Source organism: Mustela lutreola, chromosome 9, assembly GCF_030435805.1.
Source record: "Mustela lutreola isolate mMusLut2 chromosome 9, mMusLut2.pri, whole genome shotgun sequence".
NCBI lineage: Eukaryota > Metazoa > Chordata > Mammalia > Carnivora > Mustelidae > Mustela > Mustela lutreola.
In genome coordinates this window covers 90,382,176-90,399,747 of record NC_081298.1, presented here as the reverse complement: position 1 = coordinate 90,399,747, position 17,572 = coordinate 90,382,176, and the positions used below count along the sequence as shown (strand labels likewise).

General features: G+C 35.6%; 1 long non-coding RNA gene across 2 annotated transcripts in view; it reads left to right on the top strand.

The window, feature by feature from the left end:
- The window catches only part of LOC131840223 (uncharacterized), a 200,362-nt gene that overhangs the window by 110,471 nt on the left and 72,319 nt on the right, over positions 1 to 17,572 (top strand). The gene's annotated exons all lie outside the window — the stretch shown is intronic.

Sequence of the window (17,572 nt, the reverse complement as noted above, 5' to 3'; positions counted from 1 at the left end):
CTGTAAATTGGAACAAGCCAAGGGAGATAACCTCTATAGTGTTGAATATAATATCTCAAATGAGCTGGCATCAAAGATGAAGATGATGTTATAAAGTCAACATTACCCCCATTTTCTTCCTGGATATCACCCAGGCAGCGTAGAGGAAACAAAGTAACACAAGCCCCTTTTTTTTGCAAAACATGTATTCAACAATAAACTAAAAACTATGTGTAGAGTTTCCCATAAGACTACAGGGATGTATGCATAAAGAACAAAGGGGAAGAATATTGTATCTTCAAATTTAAGAAGGATCCAGCAAAACACACTTCTTAACAATAAGGGGCACTCTCTGAGATGTGAAATCCAATGCCTTGTTTACAATAATGGAAATAGAATACATAGGCTGGAGGCAGGAACTACTCAGGATACAGCTTACTTCTGGGAATCAAAAGGATGGCAACAAATAAGGCATCATGAAGATTGTTATTTGCAGAAAGGGAGTGCAGAGATTTGGCATTGTGATAAACCTCCATACTCCCTATCCTCACTGATGGAAAAATTAGAGAGACACACTGGCATACACAATTCTAGGTCCTCAAGATAATTCCAGCTAACCTGGAATATAGCCATCAACTCTTTCATACACTAGATTCCTGAAAATAACTTATCCTGGAGAAATTTATTGGTTTTAAAGATGAGTAACGGGGCACCTGGGTGGCTCAGCTGGTTAAGCAACTGCCTCCGGATCAGGTCATGATCCTGGAGTCCTGGGATTGAGTCCCACATTGGGCTCCCTGCTCTATAGGGATTCTGCTTCTCCCGCTGACCTCTCTCCTCTCGTGCTCTGTCCCTCATTCTCTCTCTCTCAAATAAATAAATAAAATCTTAAAAAAAAAAAAAGAGTAATGGAAAAAAGGAATTATCACTAGAGCCACACAAATATACTTAAGAAAAAGAAACAAAAAAGTTTCTTACAAAGAATATTAGGCAGAAAAATGATCTATTGTAGCAACAGAAATTTTAAAATCTCAATTAAGCAGTATCTCCTATGAAGAAAGAACATGAAAAAGATATTCTAAAGTTCAGTTAAGAGATCATAAGACGATAGGAAAAAAAATCATAATGCAACTACAAAGTGAAAGAAAAAATAACAAAACCATCCCTCAAATAAAGGCAAAATATAAACAAGTACAATGGAGAAAGAAATTACAGAAAACAATAAAATAAATATAAGATAGATGTAAGAAAAGGAAAATGAAGGAGGTAAAATGGAAGAGGCAAATTGACTCAGGATTTGCACAGAGTCCTGCTGCTGCTCCTCAGAACAATTTGTTACTTGCACTGTAACCCCTGGAGGATTTCACTAGTTACCAAGCACATTTAGATATGACCTTAAGAATTACATATACTGGCAACAGGTCTTTGGGGAGAAGGACAATATATGGCCATGAAGCTGGGCAGCTGGGGATGCCCGGCTCGCTCAGGGCAGAACGCCGCCCCTTCACAGAAGCTGGGCAGCTGGGGATACCTGGCTCACTCAGGGCGGAGGGCCACCCCTTTACAGAAGCCAGGCAGCTGGGAACTCCCGGCCCGCCCAGGGCAGAACGCCGCTGCTTCTGCTTCAGGGAAGCCGAGCACCCTGGAACGCCCGGTCAGCTCAGGGTGGAATGAAAGCCGCCTGCCTCTCTTATCCATTATCGCTCCTTTCTCATCCCAGAAGCGCCCGTTGTTAGTTAGTCCTTTGCATGTGCTTGTTTAACTATAAACTTTATCCTTCTCCTTGCCTGTCTGCAAGACGGGATTAATGTTTGACCTTCATCAATCCTTCTATTGGCTATTGTTTTCTATCCAATAAAAGTGAGACTGTGGAGTTGCTCATGGCAGCAGTCCTTTTCGACTGTTGTACCCTGCTCCCAATCTCTTGCATCTGACTTCTTTGTGCCTAATTCTTCTCTCGTCACCGACTGGAAGCCGCAGAGTCCAAAAAGAGAAAAAATGAAAAAGAACAAATAATTTTCAATATAGTTTATTTCATGGAAATAAAAGATTTGGATTTACATAATGAAAGAAAGATATATTTAAAAGAATAAACAATAAAGTATTTCCTAGCAAATGTATAGGATTTCAATGAAAAAGAAAAAAGTACTTGGGTAAATGGGCAATAAGCTCAAGTTACTTTTAAGGTATGGGGTATGGGTGGGGATCAAGATGGTCTCAGAACTTTCTGTAGAAAAATTCAAAGCTAAATATTCCAGAGAAATTATATAACATCCTCAAGAAAAAAGGAGGGGTGGGTAACACTGAGAATTTTATACCTAGCCAAACTATGATTTACAAATTAAAGCGATATGCAGGAACTCAGGAAATACTAAAACTATAAGAACTCAGAAAATATTCTCATGGGTCCAGCTTAAGTAATCTACTGGAATAAGAAAATCTATGGAAAAAACTGTTAATGTTGAGCATTTATTCCATTAACATTGAAGAGTGAAAAAAATGTAGGATTAGAGTTGTAAGAGTAGAAATGTCACAAGCCCTGTCAGTATAAAAATAATACAACTCACTAAAGATGGAAAGAGCAGGGACAAGGAAGGTGAGAATTTCCAGTTTCTTTATCTTTAATTGCTTCAGATCAAAGGACATCACTAAACACTCAGCAATCATTAATAGAGATATAATTATATATGTAGATGTTAATAACATGAAAATAATATAACCAAGGGAAAGCAAATGATAGAGGAGAAGGAATGGGAAAGAAAAGGGAAATACAGTAACTATTATTGCTTATACTAACAACTTAGGCATATTTAAAGAAATGGAGAAATAAGAGATTAAGAAATGAGTCCTATGTAATATAATTTTTTAAAAAGATTTTATTTATTTGACAGAGATCACAAGTAGGCGGAGAGGCAGGCAGAGAGGAAGGGAAGCAGGCTCCCTGCTAAGCAGAGAGCTCGATGTGGGGCTCCATCCCAGGACCCTGGGATCATGACCTGAGCCCAAGGCAGAGGCTTTAACCCACTAAGCCACCCAGGTGCTGCTGTAATGTAATTTTTTTAAATATTTCATTTATTTGAGAGAGAGTGAGCAAGCAAGAGAGTGAGAGAGAGAGCAGGAACAGGGGGAGAGGGAGAAGCAGACTCCCCACGGAACAGGGAACCTGACCCACTGCTATATCTGAGGATGCTGGGATCATGACCTGAGTCAAAGGCAGATGTTTAAGTGACTTAGCAACCAGGCACCCTGTGATGTAATGTTCTTATTAAAAAGGAATTCATTAGGACAAAAGTGTAAATCTCCTGATTATCAGGGAAAAAAAATGAAAAATAGGTGCATGGGAGGGGGAAGTGCTACTTTTGAAAGGTTTTTAAACAAGTATAAATACAAAAAGCAAGGGCGCCTGGAAGGCTCAGTGGGTTAAGCTGTTGTCTTCAGCTCGGGTCATGATCGGGCTCTCTGCTTCCTTCTCTCTGCCTGCCTCTCTGTCTACTGTGATCTCTCTGTGTCAAATAAATAAATAAAATCTTAAAAAAAAAAAAAAAAAAAGCAAAACATAAAATAATGTGACAGCTGACACCAAATATATTTATCATCATAATAAATACAAATAAATTACCTCAACTATTAAGAGAAATTGAAACCTAACTCTATGCAAAAGACAGACTTGCAACAAAGTGATTCAGAGGGGAGAATAGAAGCATGGGCAAAATGTTACCAAGCAAATACAAGTAAACAAAAGGGAAGGGCACAATTTGGGGGTGGAGGTGATAAACTTTTAATACCAGATAAGATTGAATTTGCCCCCAAATCACTAAATGAGACCAAAAATTTACATTATAAAACAAGAGGGTAAAATTGAAAATTAAAATATACTAGTTATGAATCTGTATTGTATATCAAATATTTAACTTGGATACACTATTTAAGGGACAGAGACTAGGGCATCTGGGTGGCTCAGTCAGTTTAAGGGTCTGCCTTCAGCTCAGGTCATAATCCCACGTCCTGGGATCAGGCCCTGCACCAAGCTCCCTGTTCAGTGGGAAGCCTTCTTCTCCCTCTCCCACTCCCCCTGCTCGTATTCCCTGTCTTGCTGTCTCTCTCTCTGTCAAATAGAGAAATAAAATCTAAAAAAATAAAATAAAGGACAGAAACTATTGAAAAAGAGTTCCACTTTTCTTTAGGGTAGGGGAAGTCAAAAGTAAAAATGAGATACAGCTGGATAACCTAAAAACAACAACAATGCTTTTCTTGAACCTTTCAGAGAGCTGAGTTACAAGGTAATCTATTGAACTGAATTTTGAAAAGTCTCAAGTTCTTATAAGGAGAGATAGTACACACAAACTGCTTCACCTTTGGCAGAGAATGAGAGCAAGATGTGGTTTCCATAGAAGCAGGTAAGAGAACATCTTGCTAATTGTGCTCTGTCATCTGTTCTTTGTTGTTCTTTTTCTTCTTTACCTGCCTTCTTTTGGATTAACTGGATATTTTATTAATGTTCATTTACCTTCACTATTGGCTTCTTAGTTTTACTTTTTTTTTTTTACTTTTAATTGTTCTTTTAGGTTTTGCAATGTATATGTTTAACACCACATTTTACCTATTCAACTTTGTATCACTTATGTATATTTTAAGAAATTTATAACAGTATACTTAGATTTCTTCCCTTTCATACTATACTTAATTATTGAATTATATTTTAATTCTACATATTTCATAATCCTTACAACACCTTATTACTATTTTGCTTGAGACATTCGATTATCTTTTATAAATTTTTCTAAAATTACCTGAGAAGAAAGAAAATCTAAATGACAAAATACCATAAAATAGATACAATTGTACAGTAGATATTTCTCCATAGTACCAGACTGTGAGGGCTTCAGAAATTAGTTCTAAAAGAAAAAGATAAACCTATATTACTTAAATTATTCTAGAGTATTTAGTAAAAAAGACAATTTGCTAAATGCTTTTTATAAGGTGGCCATGACATTGATAACAATGTATAAAATAGATTTCACACACTCAAAGGAAAACTAGTAGTCAACTAAACTGAAAAAAATCTTAAACAAAATATTAACAAAGAGAATCCATTAGCAAATTTCAAGAATTATACAAGAATATAGCTGGGTTGGGGTTGGATTATTTTAGTACTACAAGAACGATTTAAGATTAGGAAACCTAATAATTTAATATAAAATTGAAAACAAAAACAAGAGCAAAAACTCACAGGTTCACTTTATTAATTAGGTAACACATTCACTGGCTACAATAAATACTTCAAACAATAGTGGCTTAAAGAAAATGGAAATTTACTTCTCTTTTCAGGAATAAATTGCACATAAGCAGTTTCAAAATGATATAGTGGCATCCTAGTATTGGGGAGTTATGGTCTCAACTAACATTAGAGAATTAATAAATGAAAAAAAGGGGGAATAGATGTTGGGCAATATCAAACAGTATCCACCATAGTCATCCCCATTAATAATGATAATGAGACTTTTTTTAAAAGCATCAGTCCATGACTTTAAATAAATAGGTAAATAATAGGATATAAATAATAAAAACTATTAGCAATAAATGTATCTCATTCTAAAAGCCTGAAATGTAGATATAAAAAATACTGGAAGTGGGGCACCTGGCTTGCTCAGTTGGTTAAGCAACTGCCTTCAGCTCATGTCATGATCCTGGAGTCCCAGGATGGAGTCCCGTATCAGGCTCCCTGCTCAGCGGGGAGTCTACTTCTCCCTCTGATCTCTTCCCTCTCATGGTCTCTCTCTCTCTCTTTCAAATAAATAAATATTTTTTAAAAATACTAGAAGCATCCTTATTAAAATAAGGAGTAAGGTAGGATTCCCATAATAATCACAATTATTCAACCATTTTCTTGCAGATATTATTAAAAATATAAGTACAGGAATGAGAGAAATAAAATTTGTAAAGGATGAAAAGAAATTATTAGTTGTTTTGTTTATCTGTTGATGCATAGAACCCACACCTGAAAATTATGGGCTTAAAATAATAACATTTACTGTCTGTCATGATTATGTGGATTAATTAGGCAGTTCTTTACTCTCTACAGTAATTCAAACTTTATATTTAAATCACTTAATTAGTAAACAATCTAATATAAGATTCTAATATTAGATAATGTTCAAATATTTGGAGAAACATTTTCAATACTGGGTAAATCTTATCTGTAGGTCTTTGAAAGTTTTGGCTCACATGTTCCCTCTGACATGGTTCTCTCTGACTTAAGAAAGAAAAGTAGGACCAAAAAAAAAGGGGGGGACAATATTTAGTTTGTCCTCTTTTAATTGAATGATGGATATGTTTCAAATCTAAGATTTCTGTGGTTAAGTTTTTAGACTGACTTTCTCAACTTGGTTCACAAAGTAGTATTATGACTCATGCATATAGAGTTCCAGAAACAGTGCAGAAGCAGAAGCCTGATCAAGAGCCCGGCATCAGAAAAGTGGAAATAATACAGATGAATAACCAAGATTGATAACCAAATGATATAGATGAATAACCAATGCCATTGACATGACAGGAGAAATGTAGAGATTCTATATGTGAACCTTCATTGGGAAGTTTCTGGGCACATTAAAATATTTTCTGGCTGTCACATGACACCATTTGAATTGACTGTTTGTTGTTGTTTAAGCTTAATTCATCAATTTTAGAACATTTTCCAGACACATAGAACCGTTTCTATGTTTTATCCCATAACTTCCTTAAAGTATTTAGTCCTCTTTGACGTGGACTATATCCAACTTGGAAACTAAACTATGAGTTATGTGAGATTTCAGTAATACTTTCCTAAGGTAATCCACGTCTTTTGTCAGCAGTCTTTTCTCTTCTCTCAAATATAAAGACTACATCCAACATTTTAAAAAGAGGCAACTGTGTTTGTGACATGATATAGTTGTCTGGTATTGTTTCTTGCTGTCCCAGAAAGCAAAGGACAGTAAGTTTAGAAAAATAATAAACATTTTTTGAGGGGTGGAAGGGCCAATTCACGAAAATAAAAATATGTTACTTTTTTGTCTTTTAAAAAAAGTAACTTTCGGAAACTTCCCATCTTGTATGTCACATTATTCTGGTATGATTGTCAGTTACGGGGCCACTTTCCTGCCCCAAAAGTTGCATGTATCCAAGCAGGGATAATCAGAGCTCTTGTTCAGTGATTGAGAGGGAAACTGGGGGACGAGAGGTACCTATCTGCTTGTATAGGTTGAGAAAAAGCATGTAAAAGGAATAAAATTCATTTTTCTCACTATGTGGAGAGCTTGGCTAAAGATAAAGTCAACAGAGAGGGACACACAGGGACATAGAGAGGGACGCAGAGGCAAATGTAGAGTGACAGATAGACTGACCCCAAGACAACTTTTACCTAAACAATGGATCATAGCAAAATAATTTAAATAGTGGTGTACACTGTTTAATTTCATCAAACTATTTTCAACTATTTTGGAAACAAATTTTTTGCAGGATCCAGCTTTAAACCTAAAATGCTAAATACCACACATCAACAGTCTTTATACCCCTTTTTCTATACTAGGCTTATTAAAATTACATGTATGCACCTCCTGTTAGCATTACCATTCTTTTTCTTTTTTCTTTATTTTCTTTTTTAAGATTTTATTTATTTATTTGACAGAGAGAGAGATCACAAGTAGGCAGAGAGGCAGGCAGAGAGAGAGGGGAAAGCAGGCTTCCCACTGAGCAGAGAGCCCGATGTGGGGCTCGCGCCCAAGACCCTGAGATCATGACCTGAGCTGAAGGCAGAGGCTTTAACCCACTGAGCCACCAGGTGCCCCTTCTTTCTTTTTTTAATATAAGGAGGGGAGAATGAAGAAGAAGAGAGAGAGAGAGAGAGAATCTTCAGCATGCTCCACACCTAGCATGGAGCCCATCATGGGGCTCTACCTCACAACCCTGAGATCATGACGTGAGCTGAAATCCAGAGTCTGATGGTTCACTGACTGAGGCACGTAGGTGCCCCTAGTATTATCATTCTTATGAAATGGTGTGGTGTTTGTTCAGGTATTTGAATATTTGAATATTTTGCCCATATTTTACAAAATTGAGTGGAAAACTACATAACAAAAGTGCTAATATTAATGGGTTTAGATAATCTTAAAGTTTGGAAACAAACCTCTTTTTAAGTTGGTTTAGATTTCCAGGACTTCAATTTTTGCCTTTATATAATCCTATAAAATAAAGCTTATAGGTTATGCTATCTCAAATCATGGCAATATGTTATGTGGTTATTTCTAATATTTCTAACACAAGGCATATATCTGTATTCAGTTTTTATGTGTGTGCATGAATACACATTTACACAAAAGTTAAATTAGGAAGTGATTATTTTAACAAAAAGGATCTTAACTAAAGAATAATCCATGCAACTCCTATAAATGAAAGTCATCCATTATGTACTATAAATATAATAAAATACTAATTTATATGTAATCTTTCCAGGAACCATCTATTATATGAAATTATATAATTAAAAACCTCCTGATTAAATTTTGGTATTAAATTGAAGCATTATGATTTTCCAAAGTATATTAACAATAATAGCACACAAATATAAAACCTACTCAAATAAACCTATAGTCTTTAGAAACAAAGAACCTTGAAAAGATCTTAGATATCTAATTTAATCCCTTCATTTTCATATTGAGTACACAGATGTCTAGAGAAATTTAGTTAACAAATAATGACAAAACCAGGAGTAGAACCATGTTTTACTAGCTAGTTCAGAAGTTAAAATATAGATTTCTGTATCTAATTGTTTTGTGTTAGGGGTGCCTGGGTGGCTCAGTCAGTTAAGCATCTGTCTTTGGTTCAGGTCATGATATCCAGGTCCTGGGATAGAGCCCCACATCAGACTTCCTGCTCAGCAGGTAGTCTGCTTCTCTCTCTCCCTCTCCCTTAGTCCTTCCCCACTGCTTATCCTTTCTCTCTCTCTCAAATAAATAAATAAAATCTTCTAAAAAAGTAAATTTTTGAAATGAAATTATGGTTTATTATTTTCTATAACTTGAAAATGCAAGTTATTCATATGTATGTGAACATACAATTAAAATTGCTAGCAAAATATAAAACAAGAGTAAATATCCAGGAACTTCCATCATTTGCCTTTTTATTACTTTGTTTCAATCAAATGTTGAAAACTTTCAACTCATATGGTCAGTTTCTTAAGACTGACAGTACTAAAATATCTAGGTCAAATGAGCAAAATAAAAAATAAAAAATTCCTGGGACACCTATGTTGCTCAGTAGGTTGAGCATCTGTCTTTAGCTCAGGTCATGATCCCACATACCTGGGATCAAGTCCCACATCAGGCTTCTTATTCAATGAGTAGCTTGCTTTTCCCTCTGCATGCCACTCCTCCTGCTTGTATTCTCTCTCTCTCTCTCTTTCTTTGACAAATAAATAAAAAATTAAAAAAAAAAATTCCCGAGTTTAATTCTTCTAGTTTTGCTTTTTTTTAAGTTATGGTCAGCTAGCCACTGTATGTATCATTAGTCTTTGATGTAGTGTTCAATGATTCATTAGTTGCATATAATATCCAGTGCTTAACACAACACACACCCTCCTCACTATGCTTCACCTGGCTACACCTAATCCCTTCACCCCAGGTCCCCTCTGAAATCCTCAGTATGTTTCTGGAGTCCATAGTCTCTCATGGTTCATCTCCCTATCTGATTTCTCCCCCTTCAGTTTACCCTCCCTTCCCCTATGGTCCTCTGTGCTATGTCCACATTCATGTTCCACATTTATGTTCCAAAAAATGTAAATATTTTGTGTTATTTTGGGCCTTGTGAAATATGACATATTTATGCTTAGATTGGGACCTTCTCCTGAACGAAATCTGTATACTATTGCTTTTCTATTTCAAATATCTGAAATTGACAGCTTTTCCTTCAATTAAAAAAAATAATAATTAAAAAAAAAGCTCCTAACTATCTCCCTTCTCCTTATAGATAATAACTAAAAAGTCTAGACAGAAATAAAAGTTTAGCAACCTAGGGGCTCTAAAGAATTGACAAAAGTGGGCATATTTTAGAAGAAAACTAAAAGTTGGAAGTAATAATCTTCAGAAGGTGAGTTTTCTCTATTTGAGATTTTCTCTGAGGTCGAGAACATTTGTACCACAGTGCAAAGTGGCTAAAATGCTGAGAGAAAATGCATAAATGCATAAAAGCTAAAATGCTGCTATCTTTTTGTCCAGAGAAACGAAGGGAAGGAGCTATGACGAGCAGAGTTGTGAGAGAGAGAAAACAAAACAAAACAACAACAACAACAACAAAACAGAAAAAAGAGAGCTAGATAAAGCAAATCCAAATATTTGGGCAGAAGCAAACTCTGCCCATGTGCTGAGCTGATTGAAGGGAGTATGAATTGAGATCTGAGTTTCTACTCACCATAGGCAAAGCAGAGGTTTCTGTTTGAATATAACCAAACTAACCACTTGCTAAAACAAAAACCTGAAGGTTCATCAAAGGAATATAACCAAATTCAGAATGCATCCATTTCTTCCAGATTATCAAACTTGCTGGCATACAGTTGCTCATAATATGTTCTTATAATTGTTTGTATTTATTTGGTATTGATTGTATCTCTCCTCTTTAGTTCATGATTTTATTTTTTGGGGATCCTTTCTCTTTTCTTTTTGATAATTCTGGCCAGGGGTTTATCAATCTTATTAATTATTTCAAAGAAACAGCTCCTAGTTTTGTTGATTTGTTCTATTGCTTTTTGGTTTCTATTTCTTTGATTTCTGCTCTGATCTTTATTATTAATCTTCTCCTACTGGGTTTAGGCTTTCCTTGGTGTTCTTTCTCCAGCTCCTTTTGGTGTAGGGTTAGGTTGTGTATTTGAGACTTTTCTTGTTTCTAGAGAAAGGCTTGTATCGCTATATATTTTCCTCTCAGGACTGCCTTTGCTGTGTCCCACACATTTTGAACAGTTGTGTTTTCATGAATTTTTTCAGTTTTTCTTTAATTTCCTGGTTGACCCATTCATTCTTTAGTAGGATGCTCTTTAGCCTCCATGTATTTCAGTTCTTTCCAACTTTCCTCTTGCGATTGAGTTCTAGCTTCAGAGCATTGTGATCTGAAAATATGCAGGGAATGATCCCAATATTTTGGTACTGGTGGACACCTGATTTGTGACCCAGGATCTGATCTATTCTGGAGAATGTTCCATGTGTCCTAGAGAAGAATGTGTATTCTGTTGCTTTGGGATGGAATGTTCTAATGTTCTAATGTGATGTCCATCTGGTCCAGTGTATCCTTTAAGGCCTTTAAATTTCCTTGTTGATCTTTTGCTTCGATGATCTGTCCATTTCAGTAAGGGAGTGTTAAAGTCCCCTACTATTATTGTATTATTGTTCATTTGTTTCTTTGATTTTGTTATTAATTGGTTTATATAGTTGGCTGCTCCCATGTTAGGGGCATAGATATTTAAAATTGTTAGATCTTCTTGTTGGACAGACCCTTTAAGTATGATAGTGACCTTCCTCATCTCTTATTATAGTCTTATATAGTCTTATAATGGCTTAAAATCTACTTTATCTGATATAAGGATTGCCACTCCAGCTTTCTTTTGATGTCCATTAACATGGTAAATTCTTTTCTACCCCCTCACTTTAAATCTGGAGGTGTCTTTGGGCCTAAAATGAGTTTCTTGTAGACAGCATATTGATGGGTTTTGTTTTTTTATCCATTCTGATACCCTGTGTCTTTTGATTGGGGCATTTAGCCCATTTACATTCAGGGTAATAGAGAGATATGAATTTAGTGCCATTATATTGCCTGTAAGGTGACTGTTACTGTATATTGTCTCTGTTCCTTTCTGGCCTACTACTTTTAGGCTCTTTCTTTGCTTAGGGGACCCCTCTCAATATTTCCTGTAGAGCTGGTTTGGTGTTTACAAATTCTTTTAGTTTTTGTTTGTCCTGGAAGCTTTTTATCTCTCCTTCTATTTTCAATGATAGCCTGCCTGGATATAGTATTTTTGGCTGCATATTTTTCTTGTTTAGTGCTATGAATATGTCATGCCAGTCTTTGCTGGCCTGCCAGGTCTCTGTGGATAAGTCTGCTGCCAGTATTATATATTTACCATTGTATATCACAAACTTCTTATCTTGGGCTGCTTTGAGGATTTTCTCTTTGTCACTAAGACTTGTAAGTTTTACTATTAGATGATAGGGTGTAGACCTATTCTTATTGATTTTGAGGGGGGTTCTCTGTGCCTCCTGGATTTTGAAGTTCTTTCCCATTGCAATATTAGGGAAATTATAATAATTCACTCCAATATACTTCTTCCCCCCTCTCTCTTTCTTCTTCTTCTGGAATCCCAATTATTCTAATATTGTTTCATCTTATGTTATCAGTTATCTCTCAAATTCTCCCCTCGTGGTCCAGTAGTTTGTATCTCTTCTGTTCAGCTTCTTTATTCTCCATCATTTGGTCTTCTATATCACTAATTCTCTCTTCTGCCTCATTCGTCCTAGCAGTAAGAACCTCCATTTTTTATTGCACATAATAGTGTTTTTGATTTCTGCTTGGTTAGATTTTAGTTCTTTTATTTCTCCAGAAAGGGCTTTTATTTCTCCAGACAGCATTTCTCTAATATCTTCCATGCCTTTTTCGAGCCCAGCTAGCACCTTGAGACCTGTCATTCTGAACTCTAGATCTGACATGTTACCAATGTCCATATTGATTAGGTCCCTAGCCTTCAGTACTATCTCTTGTTCTTTTCTTTTTGTGGTGACTCTTTCCACCTTGTCATTTTATCCAGATAAGAATATACGAAGGAGAGAATAAAATACTAAAAGGGTGGCAAAGACCCCAGAAAAATGTGTGCTAACTAAATCAGAAGAGACACCAAATCATGGGGAAAAAAAACGAAGTAAAAAAAAGCTCAAAAATTTTTTATTAAAAATTCAAAATATACATATATATTAGACTGGTGAATAGAACGGAGCCACCCACTTGATTTTGGGTGTATTTTGGTCTCTTAGAAGAAACTACCTCCAAAATTTTAAAGAAAGAAAAACTTATATATGTATACAAAAATAAGGGTAAATACAATGAAGTGATGGAATATGACTGTAAAGATGAAAATTCAAAAAGAAATTCTAAAAAAGGAGTTGATAAGATAAATTGGTTGGGAAAAGAAAGAAAAAGAAAGTTGAGAGAATTTGCTCAGGCTGGAGACTAGAACAAAGCCCTGTGTTAGATTTAGGGTATATTTTGATCTATTAGAAGTAGTTGTATCCCAAAACTTTTTAGAAGAAAAAACCCTGTATATATACAAAAAATAAAGTTAGATACAATGAAGGATAAACTCTGACTATAATAATGAAATTTCAAAAAGATTTTTTATAAAAGGTATTCTTACCTTATATTTATCTTAAACTAGTTAAAAAAATTAAAAGAGGAAAGAGTAAAAATTTAAAAAAATTAGAATAAAAAAAAGAAAACTAAAAAATTTAATTAACTTTGCAAGACTAAAGAATCATGGGGAGAAAGCCATGAATTCCATGCTTTGCTTTCCTCTCCTCTGGAATTTCACTGTTCTCCTTGATCAGTGAGCATGATCTTGGTTGGATGTTCTTGCTGATCTTCTGGGGGAGGGGCCTGTTGTAGTGATTCTCAAATGTCTTTGCCTGAGGCAGAATTGCCCTGCCCTTGCCAGGGGCTGGGCTAAGTAATCTGCTCAGGTTCGCTCTCAGCAGCTTTTGTTCCCTGAGTGCTTTCTATAGAGCTCTGGAGGATGGGAATGAAAATGGCGACCTCCCAATCTCTGGACCAGAGGAGCTGAGAGCTCGGGGCCCCACTCCTCTGTGCACCCTCAGAGAAAAGTACTCAATCACTCCCATTTCCCTGGTCTCTGGCTGTGCTCCAAGCTCACCCAGCCTGTGACTGAGCATTTCTATCTTTGGCACACAGCCCCATTTGGAGTCTCCAAACCCAGAAGTTTCCTGCCTCCAGAGAAGGAAGGTGAGTCTCCCCAGATCTGCCACTTGTGGGGTCCCTTCTCAAAGAGCAGTGGTCTGACTGTGCCACGGATCACAGTTTAAGGTAATCCTGAGCTGAGAGCTCACTCCTCAGCTCCATCTCTGTAGCCAGCTTCCCCGCTCTAATACCTGCGAGGTCTGCTACACTCAGACACCCCCAATCCTTCTGGATCAGGTTCCCAATCCTGTGGGAACCTGAGACTATGCTGTCCCCGCAAAGGCTCCACCCCCATTTCGCCTCTAGAGCAGTGTCCCTCAGTAGAGCAGACTTTTAAATTTCTGATTTTCTGCTCTGTTGCTCCAGCACTTGCCAGGAGCCAGGCCCTCCCCCCGCGGTGTAACTTCCTGTCACTTCTGATTCAGTTTTCCACACGTCCTACCTCTCAGAACGTGGTCGATTTTCTGTTTCTAGAATTGCTGCTCTTCTTCTCTTCAATCTCCTGTTGGATCTGTAGGTGTTCAAGATGTTTTGATAACTATATAACTGAACTCCTGTGACCTGATGTCATCTCAGCCTGCTACCTCGCCACCATCTTCACTCCTTCCAAACTATAACCAAATTGAGAGTCTCTACAACATATCTGTTACAATGTGCAATATACAACCCAAAACCATTTGATGTATGACGATGCAGAAAATGTGATCCAATCTCTAGGGATAATCAGCAGAGGTCAATTTTAAGATGATTACTGTGTTAGAATAATCAGACAAAGATTTTAAAGCACCTGTTAAAACTATACTCTATAATACAAATGAAAATATGCTTGTAATGAATAAAATTCTAGGAAAATTAGCAGAGAATCTATTTTAAAAAGAGCCAAATGGGAATTGTAGAACTAAAAAATGCAGTGTCTGAAATTTTAGAAATTCATATGGGTAAAAGAGCCACATGAAGTCAACAGTGGAAAAACTCAGTTAATTTGAAGAGAGATCAATACAAATTATTCAGTCTGAAGAAAGGAGAAGGAAAAGGGGTAGAAATAAAGTGTAAAGAAAAAACTCAGGTACTTGTAGTATAATATCAAAAGGATAATTAGAGTTCCAGAAGGAAAGGAGAGGAAGAGAATAGAGCAGAAAATAATCTGATATATAATGACCAAATCTGAAATAATGACCAAAACTGCAAATTTAGTGAAAGAGAAAAATTTATAATCCAAGCATCTCAGTGATTCTAAAACAAGTTTGAAGAAAACCAAGCCTAGAGATACCATAGTCAAACTGGTTAAGACTAAACCAAAACACCCCAGAGGTTTGACCATACAAATTTCTTAATAAATGTTATTGATTTAAAAAATATAAATAATTCTGAAAGTATAATTGAACAGAAAACTTTTTTTGTCCTGAGATTTCCCACCTACCCCATGAGTTTCTATTACATATTTATGTACAACCTTAAGTTTAGGAAGTTTCATTCAATAAATTGTGCCAATCAAATTGTTACAGAAAACTTAGAAAAAGTTTCAGTCATGGGCTTAATTAAAGTAACAATTTATTAAAATATACAAGAGTATCAAAAGAAACTCATCAAAGTTATTTTTATTTTAGTGTTTTGAAACATAGAATTTATTTTTTAGGCTTTTGAACATAGCCTAATTATTTACATTATTTTATTGCATATTTTAATCTAGTTTATTTAGTTATTTAAATGTTTTATTTATTTGTCAGAGAGAGAGAGAGAACAAGCAGGGGGAATGGCAGGCAGATGTAGAGGCAGGCTCCCTCCTGAGCAAGGAACCGGATGTGGGATTCAATCACAGGATCCTGTGGGATCATGACCTGAGCTGAAGGCAAAACATTTAACTGACTGAGCCACCCAGGTATCCCTCAGTCAAGTGTATTTAAAAATCGACTCTTTAGCAGTGAAATCCAACAACCTTTAGATTTATAAGCAATTTTCTATATTTTCTTACTCTAAACAGAAATAGATTCAGCCCTACAGGCATTATATAATGCAAAATTAAATAGGACAAGGTTGGGAAGATCTGGGTTCTAATACTGGTTCTAGCCATGAATATAGCCTTGATTGAGTCACTTAACCTCATTTGCGTTTCAATTTCCTCATAAATACAATGTGGATTTCATATTTTTTATGCTAAGCAATAGAGTAATGATTAAGAAGTGAACACTTGTGCCAGACTGGTTTGAATTCTGGCTCTCCCACTTATTAGCTATGTGGTCTTGAATAAGTTAACCTCTTAGTATTTCCTTATGTTTATATATTTCCTTATCTACAAAATGAAGCAATGTCCTCTTCAGAGGAGTATTGAATTAAATGAAATAATGCATATTAAATTCTTATGTCAGTGTCCATTAAGGGTTAGCAATTAGTTGTTTTTTCAAAAGACCCAGAAATGTGAGGTATAAATGAAAGTACTAATTAAGTGAATAATAAACAAAATTTCTTTTTGCATATTAGAATTTCGAGGCAGGAACATACTAAGGGTATGCCTAAGACAATGGAGTAACTCTGTAGTGGAAACAGAAACAGTAACAAATTAGATACTGTTTCATGTATAGGTCATAATTCACCAAAGTAAATCTTAAAACATTAAAAAAATCAGTTAATATTTTATGTTTATTTTTTCCTTCAAAGAAACTTGTTAGTATTCAAATAACTAGTCAAGGATCTCTACCTGGTAATTTTTTTTCTCTACAAATATTTTGTTATAAATGAAAGTTATACTTCAACTCCCTACCCCTCAGAAATATGGGTGTTTTTTTCCCTTTTGAAGCACTGATAACACCTTTCAGCATCACAAAACTGCATTGGTAGAACCAAGTAAAAGGTGTAATTTATTAACTAAAATCTTTGAGTCTGTAAGTGTACTACCACAGACTATAGAAAAATAGTGTCAATTGAAGTTTAAAGCAGAGGATTAACAGCTTGATGAATTACTTGAACAAGCTCATTAGTAAAAGCCATATCCACAAGGCTGAAAATGTTTAGAGAGCCCAGAACTGTGGTTCTTTTTCTAAATACACCATTACTAAGTTCTGGAAATGCTATTTCAAGAGCTTTGGCAACAATTATAATTGAGTGATGTGGGGTTTTAATTCCCAAGAGTAAAGCACTCTTGTCCCTATGGTTTAAATTTTCCATTCTGTGTACTGGGATGTAGAGATAATGATTAGCATGTTTCATATCTTAAAGCTAAAGGATGCACATTTAAATGTATATTTTGTCCTCTAAATGTAATACACTTTACCCAAATATTTCACCTATTTTACTAGATACCTTATTTCCTTTCCTTGGCATTTATTTTAAATACCATGTGAAAAAATAATCAAGAACAATTTACAATGCTAGGCAGTCAGAAAAGTAATTAGTTGGTGTTTTTAAGACTAAATTTTATTTTGAAGTATTTTTAAGTGTCTTGTGAAAATATTCCTTACTTTAAGGCTCATTTTCATTGTTCCTCCCTTAGCATTTTTTACTTCTTGCATGACTTTGGGAGATTGCACAGCTGAAACTGCACTAAACCACAAAGAAATCTAAGGTTACTAAATAGTGTTAAGGAGTTTTCTCCATCTGTTTTACTCTGCCTAGACTA